Below are 15,091 nucleotides of genomic sequence, written 5' to 3' on the forward strand. Positions count from 1 at the left end.
GGGCTACCAGAGGTGGAACCTATTGTAGTTATTATAACTGTATGGCCTAGGAAGTCAATAACTGATACAATGAAATTGTATTTTTTAAGTAGTATTTTAGTAGTAAATTAAGAATTATAATTTAAAGCTGGAAGCATTACACTGGGCAAAATCTAAACTGCTACTGATCTACCAGTAAACTAAAATAAGCTACTCTAATCCTATGTTCTCATAATCTACTATATCCTAATCACTTGCCAATCTGATCTTCCTGTAACAGCTTCTCTCCTCCAACTTTTCACTCTCAACTGTCAACTCCCAGCTCCTCCTCCTCTCCTGGAAGCCCCGCCTTCCACTTCCCATCCTTCTGCCCAGCTCATTGGCTAAACAGCGCTTTATTGACAACTGCTACATCTACTCAAGGCATTCCTCCACAGTAACCAATGGGGCAGCTTGCAGGACTGAACTGAAGGGAAGAGGCAGCCACTATGTGCCACAGGCTACACTGAGCCACAGTAGGTACACCTTCCCAGAAATCTAGGTCAAGGCTGAGAAAACGTCTGATCCAGTACAGTATGTTTGAATGTGCTTAAGTGCTGAAGAAAGAAAAAAAAATCGTTATAGACAGATATAGAACGAAACAATTAGTTTAAAAACAGTAAAGTGAAATCTAAGAAAGGGGAGAGAGAGATTAAAAGGAAAATATTTTCTGCATTAAAAAATGGAAAATGCAGTGGGAGAGGGCACCTGGATTCTGCATAATTTTATTTTGGATACCATCATAAAAATAATTATGTTTGGTAATGACAATAATTTTATATATCCTCTTGATGAAAAATCAGAATAAAGTAGACGTAGATAAGAAAAGGATTGAGGAGTGGATTACTAGATTAAAGTCCATATAACAGAGATTAGAGGATTATTTAAATCAGAATAAAAAAATCTTCAGAAATCCAATTTGGTACCTACAGCGACACCAAAAATGGTACTTACACATGAGAGAAATCCACAAAGGCTTAAAGTTGGATGGCAGCCAATAGAGGTGCTAGACTTAAGGAGATTTACATAACAATAATGTTTTATGGAATGTATTTAACTTATGTAAAACAGGTACTTAATAACTGGACCACACAAGATGATAAAATTCTAAGATATTGAAGAGATTTGGTGACAGCTATCTTAGAACCTGGCCCTCAACTACAGTGCTTAATATGGTGGCCTCGGTTATGGAGCAATGAAATGACTAGATGCATTAATATTGTCAGAAATCAGTTTTTGGATGAAGGTCACTATTCTGAATTAAGAATACAAATCCTGTTTGATGATGCTACCTTAGAGAAATGCCATACAATATGTGTTTCATTTTTTTTTTAGAGTTTGAAATTTTAAGGTATATATACATGTGTTAACACATCATACAATTAATTTCTCTTCAGGATTCCAATGGGCTGTTGCCTTAATTTCTAAAAAGGATAATTCTGAGATTGTACATTTATTAGAGATAGTGGCTATCTTGGAAATGCCTTTGCAGAATGAATCTGATGGTGATCCAGGATGTGGATTCTATAAAATACAATTTTTTTAAGACATTATAGCATAGAACAGGTTACTGGTATACTTTACAATTCTACAGGACAAGCAATTGTATTTAAATCTAACAGGACTTTAAAGAAATTGCTCATTGAACAGAAGGGGGATATGAGATTTCCCAGAAATAATGTGTTATTGACATTAAATGTTTTAAATGCCAATGAGACAGGTAGCATAGCTGCTGATAAACACTCTACTTTAGAAAAGAGTGCTGAATTAAAACAGTCCATATGTCATAAAGGAGTGTTGACCTCAGAATCAAAGTCAGGAAATGGGTTATGTTGGAGAAGAGGCTATACCTTTGCTTCAACAAGAAGAAAACAAACTGTGGATTCCTTCAAAATCAAGAAAGATTAGATTTGGCCAGAGAAAACCTAAAAATCTTGGCTGCTGACATGAAGGAAGAAACCACAATGAGCAACAGGACAGGTGATATGAATGGTGATCCCTCTACTTGGGAAGACTGGCTGAGAGATGAGTGCCTTTGCATAGCCAATAAATCTTGTTGGCTACAGAGTCCTCATCACTGATTATTGCATGCCATCCTTTCACATCACATGGATGGAGATTTATATTACAGTTTTGTTATATAGTCTAAATGGACTTATGTAGTTATATGCCTTTCACCTCCTCAAACATAGAAAAGAAAATAATCTTTAGCTGATTTGTGCACACACAGTATGGTCCATATATATGTTAATGCAGAATTATATGTTACCTTTAATAGTTTGTGTGTTTTCAGAACAGAAGAACTAGACACTAATGAAGACAAGCCTTATAGACTGCCTTAGTAGGTGTTTCCTCAAAAACTTGCATCCAGGACAACTTCAAAGCAGCTAGCCAAAAGATGGTTCAGCCTCACAGACTGTTTCAGACAGGACTTCAGTTAAGCCCTGCAATTTCCCATCACACAGATACTGAACAGCAAATTATGCAGCTACGTCTTCCAGACATGGCCACTATGCCAATTTTCAGATAAAGTTGTCCCCGGACAGCAGGAAGCAATGTTAAGAACATAATGTCCCCATTTCCAAGAAGTGGTGTGGGTGGTGTTTGGTGTGTCTGTGGATGATGGATGTTTGTCACCATTTAGGGTGGTTTGTCACAAGTTGACAATGTTCTTGTCCAGAGAAGAAAGAAAATAAAAGAGGTTCGATTCATGGATCACTTTCTCTCTTTCTCTTTCTCTCATCTTTCCTTCTTTCTCTCCTATCTAGTGTTAGAATTAAGGAGGGGAAGATGAGATGAGAAGGAAAAAAAATGGAGGTAAAGAATGATGGGATAAAAGAGTAGGTTATTGAATCTACAAATTTCAGGTTATTTTTCCTACAATTTGCTGTCTATATGTTTCAATTCTTGTTTTAGGTATTGTATGAATGAAACTCATTTAAAAACATAATGTAAAGTTTTGGACCTTGAAAACTATTATTTCAAATTGTTTAGGATAAGTAAGAAATGCAAGTTATAGCTGGGATGCCTGTTCAGACCTCCATGAGAGAGGATGCACTTGATGTGCCAGGGTAGGTTTGTACCCTTGGAGTGGCCTCTCCTTCTCTGAGAAGAAATGGAGGTGAGAATGCAAGGGAGATGTGTGTGAGGATGAGTCTAGGAGCAGAAAAAGGGGTATGTGATCCGAATATAAAACAAATAAACAAGTAAGTAATAGACAGGAAAAATTTACACCATGAAGTACCAGTTACAACAACTTTATGGCTGGGGATCACCACAGCATGATGATCTCTATGAAAGGGTCACAGCATTAAGAAGCTTGAGAACCAAAAGAAAGAAATGCAGATTAGTAGTTGGTCACCTGTCACAATTACATTTATAATTATGTGAGGTTCCAGTTTAGTTAATTACAAAAAGTAGCTCTGTTTAGCATCCTGTAGATATTTTTATAGTTAAGCAGGAAGTAAATAGCTAGAAACAAGCAACAATTGCCTATTCAGATATACTATAGATAGATAGATAGATGGTCTTCAAACACTTCGGAGATCAACAGATGTGTTTAATAGCATGAGGCTTTTCATGACAGTGAGACACATCATTTACTGGAAGCAACCCCATTCTCCTCCTAAGATGATGATGGGCATCAAAAAACCTCTATCTGGAGTTTGATTCCAATGTGGTAAAGAAATCCATGGGGCATAAAACTGCGTTTACTTCAACTGATGACATCATGTTGTCCAAAATGTGGATAAGCAGGACATAGAGGAAACTGACTACAGAATTTGCCAAGACAAAATAGGCCAGTCCTTCAAAATCCCTGCTTCACAAATAAGTCTGTCAGATATTCTGGGCCTGTAGGGCAAAGATGGATGCCCTGATATTGCAGTGGACTCGGGTGACTGTGAAGGCAGCCAACAACCTTTGCCATTTTTATGTTTTTGGAAGCTGCTTGCTCTGCCTTTACTGTTTACTCAGGTAATATTTATCCATCTTAGGTCTCTAATGGGGTTGAACACTAGATAGTTATAGTCTCACATATAAGCTTAAATTGGGTAGGATTTAAGAAAATGTTATAAGGCTTAAAAAGATGTTTTATACATGCAAGTTATGCTAGAAAGTGATTTAGGTACAGAACTTAAGACTGTTGTGTATCTTGTAAAGGTTGTCTTTATATTATTCAAATGCTGATTTTTTTATTTTTTAAATGTAAATTTTAATATTTTACATATACATTTATATTATTCCATATATATATATACATACACACACACTAAACTACCTATAGCAAGGAGAACCATGACACAATCAGGAATTAGATAAATGTTACACTCTTAGTGTTTTGGCACATCTTTCCTATCTTGTTGGGTCTAAATTTCTGAATGGAGATTAAAATCTATAGTATCTCTTCTCTATTAACTTAATACATCTATCTTGATCTAAAACATCTCAACCCCTAACCTACTAAGCTTAATTGAAAGGCTAAAATAGAAATATATAGGGAAGACAGAACAAAAAGTAGATTATGAATCTATTTACTACTCAACTTAATGCTCCAATTGTCACTCACAAGATTATTTTTTATTCACTGGTTGGCTAGAATGAAGAAGAGGCTATAGGCTGCAATCAAGAGGAAGTTTAAGATTTACATAAAACATTCAATCTCTTGCTCTATTTCATAATATTAAGTGTTCCTTAGCCATAGGACTTTGGCACTTCAAAGTGGGAGGACACTGAATGTGTGTGTGTGTGTGTGTGTGTGTGTGTGTTTGTGTGTGTGTACATACATATATATGTATATGATGATGATGATGATGATGATGATGATGATGATGATGAATGAGCTTCACTGCCCTCCTCTCTCCTTCTTGTTTTCACTGAGTCACTGATAATTTCCAAACTTGTCAGAAATCTTCTCTCTCATTTGACATTATACATTGAACAAAACCTCACATACTATAATCTCTGCCCCATGGCTATCTTTAGCATTAATATATGCTTTTCCTTTTTCTTTTGAAAGTTACTTGTAGTTTTCATTATCTAGTGTAATTATCTCTTTTTTACTTTATTCTGGCTCCCATTCTGAACTATACCTGTCAGCAGTAATATGCTTCAAAAATGTCTTCTTTACTATATAAAACCTTTGAAATATTTCACATTAATTGAACAACATCTGTATGTATGATATTTAAAAGCACACTACCGTTTCTGATACCTAGCTTGTAATACATTGATCCCTTCCTGTAGCACCAGAGGTTAACTTGCTCTTTGTGCCCTTACAAAGCTTGATTTTGTCTCTCAAACTCAGATCTGTAAGCATCTGTTAGGAATCTACTTAAAGAACCCCAGAACAAACAGCCTTTCACCATTAGGCCCTCTGGTACTCACATATTTAAGTATTGCCCTTTAATACACAGGCATTTAAATTAACCTTTTTAAAGTGTTTATTCTTCAGAATGCTAAATTTTTAAATGTTGAAATCATATTTCACCAACATTTATATTCCCAGATCTTTCCATTTATAGTTTTTCAATGTCTTTCTCAATTTTTTTCATTATATGGATAATGATATGGATTTTATATGGACGTTTTATATGGATAAAAAATCTTTTAAAATGTAGATCTCTGTATTCGGTGGTTGAAAATATAACTAAAATGTCATTCTTACAGGTATATTCTAACACCTTTGTATGACACAGAAGGTCCTTCGGTATACGTCTAATCCTGCTGTCTCTCATTCTTTGAACATCAGAAACAGTTTCCACACCGCATACGATATTTAAGACACATCTCTATGCTGCTCCATCTCATTCATCTTTGCATTGGCAATATACATAAAGTTGTCTGGAAAAAGGGACACTAAAAATGCATGTTTTAAAATACAAATGAAAGAAAGATTGAGTGTATTAACTTTGTCAGGTTACAGTATTATACATGTGAACAATGAACAGCTATAACAATATATTTTCACTTTCAATCTGACAACGCACCACTTCTAAGAAATTGAAATTTTGACAACATAAGAAATTCTACCACAGGATCCCAAAGTAATGTAAAAAAGACATAAATCATGGATCAAAAATAGTTTCTTTGAGGAAGATGTTAGATTACCCGGTAATTCAACACTACTTGGTATAATTTTAAAAGCTAAGTCATCTTTAGACTAAAAACAAAACAAAACAAAAAACAAACAAAAACAAACAAACAAATTTCCTGTGGTGTTACATATAGAAAATTATGTATAATTTACCAAGGTAACAGAGAAGCGTGTTTTAGTATGGTTTAAATTCACTGTTACACCTTTACATAGCTCTGCGATACTGTATGTATTCAGGTCATAACCTCATATTAATTCTTTACAGGGAACATCTGTTCTTTGCTGTCCTGTATCCATTCTTTTTACATTCTTCTAATTTTTCAGAAAGGGGTAAACTCATGATCATACCAAACATCATGAGCAGGCCCATGTTTATACGACTGGCTCATTTTTGGGCTTCAGTGTCTTTACAGCATATTTCAGTATTGCTGCTCACACTACAATTACTTCTGTGTCTTCATTAACCTTTATATATTACTTTGGTCATACTTTACTTCATTACAGTAAAAGTTCTCTGCTTTGAATTATACTTTTCACTGTCAATGAAACAATTAGCCAAAGACATGGCATTAAAGAAAGGCCAAAAATATCTATGGCATGTTTAAATGGTAATATTTTATGTGTTTGCCCATGTAAATATTATAAAAATCAAAACACTTTTCCTTTGAATGTGTCCATTTAAGTTGTTCAACCTAAATTAAAAAAATAAATTAATCAAATGATGCTAGGTAGTTAAAAAAAAAATATATATATATATATATATATATATATATATATATATATATATATATATACTGAAAATTTCCATTGTTGATGTAAATGAGGTTATAAACAAAATGTTAAAAACTCTAAGAAATAGTTTAATGTATATTTATATGAGATACTTAATAACTCTGTAATATTATGAGTCAAGGATACTTAAAACTATGCTATTAAGTTCTACATGTTTGTGCTTTTTTCATCTCATTAGTTGCTGATTTGGTCCGCTTATGGATAAGAAAAAACTCATCATTCGATTTCTGTCTTCTCCCCAAATTCATTTACACATGTTGGTTGTCCAATGTGACCTATGCTACAGTATTTCACTGCATATTTAAGAAGAATGTGCATGTCTTAATGTGCTATCTGTTTGAACTGTACTAGTGTCTGATCTATGTCTGCTGATTTCCACCTGCCACTCTCTTTAGTACTGAAAGTCATTGTATTCTTACTCTAATCTTTTAGACTTATCAGTATTTTTTCTTTCTCTGGTGTAGGGTTAATTTATATTTATGTTTATGTCTTACTCCTGAATCTATTGCATGCCATTTGTATCTCTAAGCATGTACAATTTCTTCCCTCATCTACTGCCTATGGGTCACAGTCACTAATTTGTAGATAATTACTTCAAAGAGTAAGGACTTTCTTCATATGGTCTTCCTTTTTGTGTATGGACATCCAACTATTGAGACACCAAGGGGTGTTGAAAAGAGATATCACTACTTTGTTACCGATCTCTGCAAAGAAGTTTTGGGTTCCATACTATTAAGTTTTAATGTTAAATCTTTAGCATACAGGCTTTTAAAGTTTTATTATTATTATTATTATTATTATTATTATTATTATTATTATTATTATTATTATTATTCTGAATAAATTCTCTGGTATTTCTAGCTTACTGAGAGTCTCTGAATGAATCAGCATGGTGTTTTGCAAGATAGTCTTTCAGAATGGTCTCATACGGTCACATGACATTTTACTTACCAATGTAATAGATTCTATTATCTGATTTTGAAAATTTGATGCATACTTTCACATCTGAGACAAATAAAACTTGAAACACCTTTACTGTTAGTTTGTCTAATGTTTTGGTGAATGGTTTTTAACCTTTGTTCCTAAGAGATATTCACTTTCTGATTATCATTTATTTTTTCATATAGATTGATTGTTTTTGGCACTAACTAGAGATTTAATCCAGGAACATACTAAACCCCTGCTCTACTTCAAGCTATATCTTACAACCCAGGTATTTAGGGATTGGTAAGGCTCACATGTAATATATTAAAATACCTTAAGTTGCGGTGACTAGTGGCATGTTTGCTTACCAAGTGTTGAGCTCTTTTGGTTCATTCTTCAGCACAATAAATATAGATGACTAGAGACATAATTAGGTAAGTATATTAACAGTATAAATATATGTGCTCTGATAAATCAACAGTATACAACTTAAAATGTCAAATTTTAGAGATTGGTGTATTTGTTCTGATAAGTCAACAGTATAAAATTTAAAATGTTCCATTTTAGAGATTGGTGACACACTTCCCACTGGATACCTAAGCCAATATTAAGCCTTTACATCTCCTTTCCCATGTTTAGGGAATCAGTCTGTTATTGTAGAGCATATTTAAATTCTGTGTTTTGCTTTTTGACTTATGAATATTACAATGATTCTTTAGCTGGAGAATTTGGGGATAAAGGATTTTCAGATACTCCTGAACAAAAACTTTCTGATCTTCTACTTTCTTCTGGCACCACTTAGTGTCCATCTGCTTTCTATCGTAGACATTGCTATACTTGTGATTGACATAATTCTTAGATTGTATTGTGCTCTCTGGCCTTCTAACATATGCCCTTTGAATGTATATACTTGATCTACTTGATTATACACCACCTACATTAACCCTTTTTTTTCCAAGACAAGATTTCTTTGTGTAGCGTTGGCTATTCAAGAACTGGCTTAGTAGAACTACCTTTCTCTATGAGAATTCCTTTAAAGGAGCTGAACCTACAAAGAAAGATCAAAACACTATTGATGTTGAGAGATCAGAATGTTACAAGGCCCTAGGACAATTAACTTACCTAGTTGTAGTGCCCTAAATCCACTTCTTACTTACTTGTACAGAACTAACATATTTAATAAATAGAAATCTTTTAGAATCTGTTACCTTAGCAAATCACTAGTTTTCACCAGCAAATTACCTAAGCATGTCATCAAATAGCAAGAGAATCCTATAAGAAAAAGTTCATACATTTTACTGTGACCACTTTTCTGATGTACTCACAAACCCTTGCATTGCTAACTTGCCTTAATATATGACTCCTTTTGTTCTGCAAAACTATAAATTTCATGAAACTGCTTCCACATTAGAACATAGAACTAAAAAATTTTAATCTGTGTTCCTGGGCCATGGTCACCTAAAATTTCTTCAAACATCAACAAAACTGTTTGTCCAATCTTACCCTCTTTCTACTTTTCCCACAGGGGAGGATTCCAAGTTTTCTCTGCTTACTATAGACACATCCAACACTAAATTTGGAAGTATGGGTCTACTTACCAAAGAATGCAAACTGTGGCAGTGTTTGTTTACTTTTATGTTTAGATAGGGAAACAGGATTGAGACAGATAGAGGTAGAAGCCTTGAATTTTCATAAAATTTTTATATTGGGTGATGTTATTAATTAAGCATTGATATTAGAACAAACAATAAGATTTCCAAATGAACTTATGCTTAGTAATTTTATTAACTTACAGGGTAATTGCATATAAAGAAAGTACTCTGGTGTTTAAATAAACTTAAATTTGATATTAATTTGTGTGTGTGTGTGTGTGTGTGTGTGTGTGTGTGTGTGTGTGTGTGTGTATCTACATGCACCTAAGTGCAGGTGCCAAAATATGTACGAACTGTTAGATCCTCTTGGAATTGGAGTTGGTGGGTTTCAGCCAACTGATGTGGGCACTTAGAATTGAAATTTGGATCTCTATAAGAGCGGTACACATTCTGAGCTATTGAACCATCCTTCCTGCCCCCAGATTTGTTACTGAGATGGAGAAACAACCGCCTATAATTTTTTTTGGCTTTTGTGCAATGAAATTTAACTTATAAATAACTGGCCACCTTAAATTAAGAGACCTTCAACATACCACCTATCTTTTGGTACTAAAAACATTGGTTTATTTATTTGTTTGCTAATTAAAGATAACATATCAAAATATATATAAAAATTAATGTTATATTAATTTGCTGAAACATGAACATAGCATTGCTACTGGAATTGTTAGGGACAGTGCAGAGTGATTACAGCCTTCAGATGGCCCCCTGTTCTCTGTAGCATAATTAAAGAAACGAGTTTTCTTTAAAGAAAGAAGATTTGTTCAATGTGATCATGTGAAGGAGATGAACGAGGAAGTTGAGTGACCACTACACATTCATCTACAATTCTGATATGAGGTTTAGATTTGAATGGAAGACAAGAGGCATGCATGGCTAAACATGAGGAGCAGTCTCACCTAAGTGGTCCTGCCCACATCATTGTCTCTGCTCTAGGTTCATCCTGCAAAGTGATTTGATGAGTTGTGAAAACTATGTGAAGTCTCATTCCTGGAGGCAAGTGTCAATTTTGTCTGGCAACAGGCTTCAGTTATTTTCTTCTCTCAAGATGCCATTCCTAAGGAAATTTCAATTTTGGGGGTAGCCTTCCTTTAGTAGCCTGCTAGCCAAAGTACAGGGAAAGACAAAGTATCTTTTTAGAATGTCTTCATCCTGCCAATATGAAGATTATATGCTTTTTAAACTAAGAAGTGAATTAACTTATGAAGAATATATATATATATATATATATATATATATATATATATATATATATATTTATAGCAAAACAGTATTGAGGATTAGACACATTTTCAGTATAATGTAAAAATTATAACAAAAAAACACAGAATTACCTGTTTTTATTATTTTGTTGTTGCTGTTACTGAATGACAAAGATTAATGTAAAACATCTTACATTCCCTAAACTCCTTTCAATAACTTCTTATTTTTCTTATCTACTGTAGTAAGTTCTTGTTTGAATATGAATGGTATTGAGAAACTTACACCATTTAGCTCGCTGTGAAGAAATAGCAATCAAACAAGCAAATGAAGCACCAGAGTGTGAACTGGCGATAACTTAGTGGCTATCTTCTAATTGTTACCCTCTGAAGAAGATGGCTGAGGACAAAACTGCAAATGTCTTTAGGCTATAGAGTAAGTAATTTAAGTTGGCTATAAAAAGCATTACTCCAGAGAAGCAATACTTATTAAACACTGAAATGAGTTTCTTAAAATGTCATTGTGAAGCAGAGCAGAAATTATCATTAAATATTGCCTAAAAATACTCAAAAATATTGACTATAAAGCAGCTCTGCCTAAGGAAAAATTAGAGGGAGGGAGGGAGAGAGAGAGAGAGAGAGAGAGAGAGAGAGAGAGAGAGAGAGAGAGAGAGAGAGAGAGAGAGAGACATGCCTACTCACTGAAATACATGGAGCAGCAAAGCATTAAGAGCTTTACAAATCTGTAAAATGGCTTCTAATATTCAGGTTATGTTCCTTGAAAGAAATTGAAAAGTGAACTACATAGTAAACATCCATGGGATCATTTAATGCTATTTGGTTTTTAAAGTTTTATTCTGACATCTAAAATTTACTTTGTACGTTGTTCATTGTATTTTGAGTCATGAGAGAGAAAGAAGAATGCCCCAATTGAGAAAATGCCTCCATAAGACAGAGTTGCCAGGAAGGCTGAAGGGCATTCTCTTAATTAGTGGTTAATGGGGTAGGGCATAGCATATTGTGGGTAGTGCTGTGCCTGGACTGGTGGCCCTGAGTTCAATAAGAAACCAGACTGAGTAAGCCATGAGGAGCAAGCCAGTAAGCGTCATCCGTGATGGCCTCTGCATCAGCTTCTGCTTCCAGGTCCCTGGCATGCTTGAGATCTTGTCTTTGACGATTGAGATCTCTTTGACAATTAATTGTAATATACAAGCATAAACTGAACAAACCCTTTTCTTCCCAAGTTGCTTTCATCATAGTGTTTCATCCCAGCTATAGTAGCCATGAGACAGGGAGTCCGGTAGTTTCAATTAGCTATCAAGGGTAAATGAAAATAATGGTTGAGTCTTTTCTTTTATATTTTTGGCAGAGTGCCTTTCCACTTTGCCTTGAATTTTGAGCTAAACTCCTCTTTCAAATCCAGTGTGCTTACCCTTACAGGTATGTGCCATGATGCTTAGCAAAAAAAAGTGCCTTTATAAAAACAAAACAAAAAAAAAACAACAAAAAAACTGTTTTGTTAGTTTTCAGGTACAAAGAAACTCCAATTTCCAAATTTCTAAGAGACATCCAAATATCAGAAATAGGTTTAACTTGGTATATAAGAGGACATCCCACAGTTGTTTAAAAGCCAGAATTCCTTGGCAACTTGGGAAACAGATTCCTTTCTACTAAACTGAGTCATTTTCTTAACCTCTGGCAGAGAAGACATGTAGCTACTGGTGGGAACAGCATCCTTGAGGATCACAAGTGTTTGATAACCATTTCAAACATGATAGTATCCTAGCCCTTCTCACCACCTACCCAACCCTAAACTCACTCCAGTTCATAAGCTTCCTTTGTAAAGTGACTCAATTTCCTTACAACCCTAATAATCTCACTATGCATCACTCTCTGTGCTCTCATCCTGCTTTTCTTGCTACTTTTTCTCTATTCTCCGTCTCTTGCTATACTACCCTCTCTCAAAACTAACCCTGTCCAGGTCCAGTATATTGGCAATGTTCAGTTTCTTTCTTTCTCTCTCTACTCTGGACTTTTCTAGATGCTACTGGCTGTTCTCTCTCTGTTCATATCTACAATAAAAACTTCCTCTTTACCAAACCATGGAGTGGTCATGTCCTCAGGTTATATATCAGTTGTTATCAGATTAGGGATCACAACCTGTGCTCTCAATTAGCCCTAGACACAATTTATAGTAAGCTTATTAAAATAATCAGGATAAAAGTGGAAAGAAGAATAAGAAGATGTATTTACTGTGAGTACATGGGCAAAGAGGATAAAGAGGTCCAGCAAAGCCCCCAAATCCATATTTAGTGTCTCGAAGTGACTAAAGTTTAAAGACATAATCGAGGGTATGAGCACCTATGCAGTCTAGTCAATACGTATTGTGCTGCCCACCATTGGCTTGTCATTATCTGCGCTTTCCATTTCATTCTGTTAGGTGCTCTGTTAGTGCTGTCTAAATTTGTTATCTTTCAAAGAGAAAAAAAAATTTTTTTTCTGGACCTTTTCTCTTCTCCCAACACAAAACTCATAAAGAAATTCCCACTTCTGTGTCTCCCTTGTTTCAATAATCTCATAGTCAAATTAATAAACGTGGGTATTTCTTTAGGTCATATTCAATTCTGCTAGGTCAGTTACTAGTTCATTTTGCAGTGTGATAACAAATGTACGATACAAAGTCATTTGGGAATAAAGGGAACTTTCAGCATAATTTGGGAGGCTAAAAGTTTAGACATTGTTAGAATTAAATGTTTTTTATCTATGACCACTCTACCTCCCAACATATTATATTATTATATTTATTAATAAGCTTTAGAACACTACATTTGGGGATATATTGATCTATTCTACCCTATCCATACTATCCTGGCTACTTGGCAGCCATATGCCCCATGTTACCTGCTATCTACCCTTGTCTGGTCCACTTCTGCTCCATATTTGTCCTCATGTGCTCTACTCATGGAATGTTGCTCCTCATGGCCCTATGGCCTTGGCCTTCTCTTTTCATCCCACATCTACCTGGGATGCCCAACTGGGAAGAGAAGTCTGGTCTACTGTCTCTTCTGCCCAGTCATAGGCTCTTCAGTTTCTTTTATTAACCGATCAGAAATAATTGGGGAGTATTTATTTATACAACATTGAGACAGAAGATTGCTCAGTAGCAGTAACAATACCAGAATCTCTTAGCATTTAGTTCGCTGCCAGTTTAGCCATTAAAAATTAAATATACAAAGACACACTTTAATGCAGTGTCACTGAAGATCACCTCTATAGCACCCCTTTTAGTCCAAGTAATGGCTTTTTCTCTGGCATTGATAAACTATATACAATAGTAACAATTATGAAGATTATCATATAAGAGTTACATTCAAAATGTCCAGTCTATTTATATTTGGCAATATTAGAGAAAGTATCCCATTATCTATCTTGGTGAGTACAAAATTCTGTACATAAATCACTTTCTTATTACTATCTAAGCCTTTATATCTTTTAACTTTCACAAATTGCAATTACCAACCTTAAAACATCTCCCTTTACTCTAAGTACTTTCTTAGATCCTTCACAACTTAAGTTCATATCTGAGACTATAACTACCTAGTCTTCAACCCAATCAAATACCAGAGAAGGACATTACCTGAGAAGACAGGAAGTGCAGGGAAAGAAGCTTCTAAAACTACAGAAATGACAGAGACCGCTGGATGCTGGACAGTTACTCAATATTCCTCAGCAATGTTGCTACATCATCTTCAACTTTCTGGCCCAGTGAAGCAGGAATTATGACGGAATTTTCTTACCTTGTCTCGGCAAAGCTCAGCAATCAACTTCTTCCCTGTCTTGCTCATTCACAGAGCATGCTGTCTGTAGTTGAAGCAAGGACAGTTTTTTTCTCCAGTGTCTATCTTGCTATTTTTGAAGCAAACTCTGTATGGAGGTTCTTTGATGAACATCAACTTCTTTGAAGCAGAATGGTGGTGCTACCAGGAGCTGACCTATCTCACTGCCAAAAAACAACGCCTTTTATTAATAAAACACCTTTAAGTGCCATACTCTATAGATCTCTGAGGTTTTTGGACACCACCTATCTATCTATAATATATATTAATAAGCAAATATTGTTCATATCTAGCTATTACTATCTTCTCACCCTAGAAAATATATTTATGTAATGAAATAAAATAGTATCGAATGTGTCAATTAGTTTGATTGACTGAGTGCTAACTTGCATTACTTAATTATTCTAAACAATTTGCAATAAATCACCCACTCAAATGTTGGGAATGGGTACTCATGAAGTCATAGCAGCTGTGGATGCCTGCTCAAGAGTTGCAGGAGTCAAACTAGTCAACATTACAGAAAGGAGGAGGCAGGGGCTCCTAAGCCTCCTACAGGTACTTGAGTCTAATAATAGC

At 34.9% G+C, this 15,091-nt stretch overlaps 1 long non-coding RNA gene across 1 annotated transcript; it reads left to right on the forward strand.

The window, feature by feature from the left end:
- Positions 1–328: 328 nt before the first annotated feature.
- LOC311596770 lies at positions 329–14,878 on the forward strand. The gene is made up of 3 exons (XR_014778971.1): positions 329–494; positions 10,926–11,115; positions 14,226–14,878. It is a non-coding gene; the product is annotated as an uncharacterized lncRNA (long non-coding RNA).
- Positions 14,879–15,091: the final 213 nt, after the last annotated feature.

The sequence above is a fragment of the Acomys minous genome (genome assembly GCF_964271855.1).
Source record: "Acomys minous genome assembly, chromosome: 1".
Lineage (NCBI taxonomy): Eukaryota > Metazoa > Chordata > Mammalia > Rodentia > Muridae > Acomys > Acomys minous.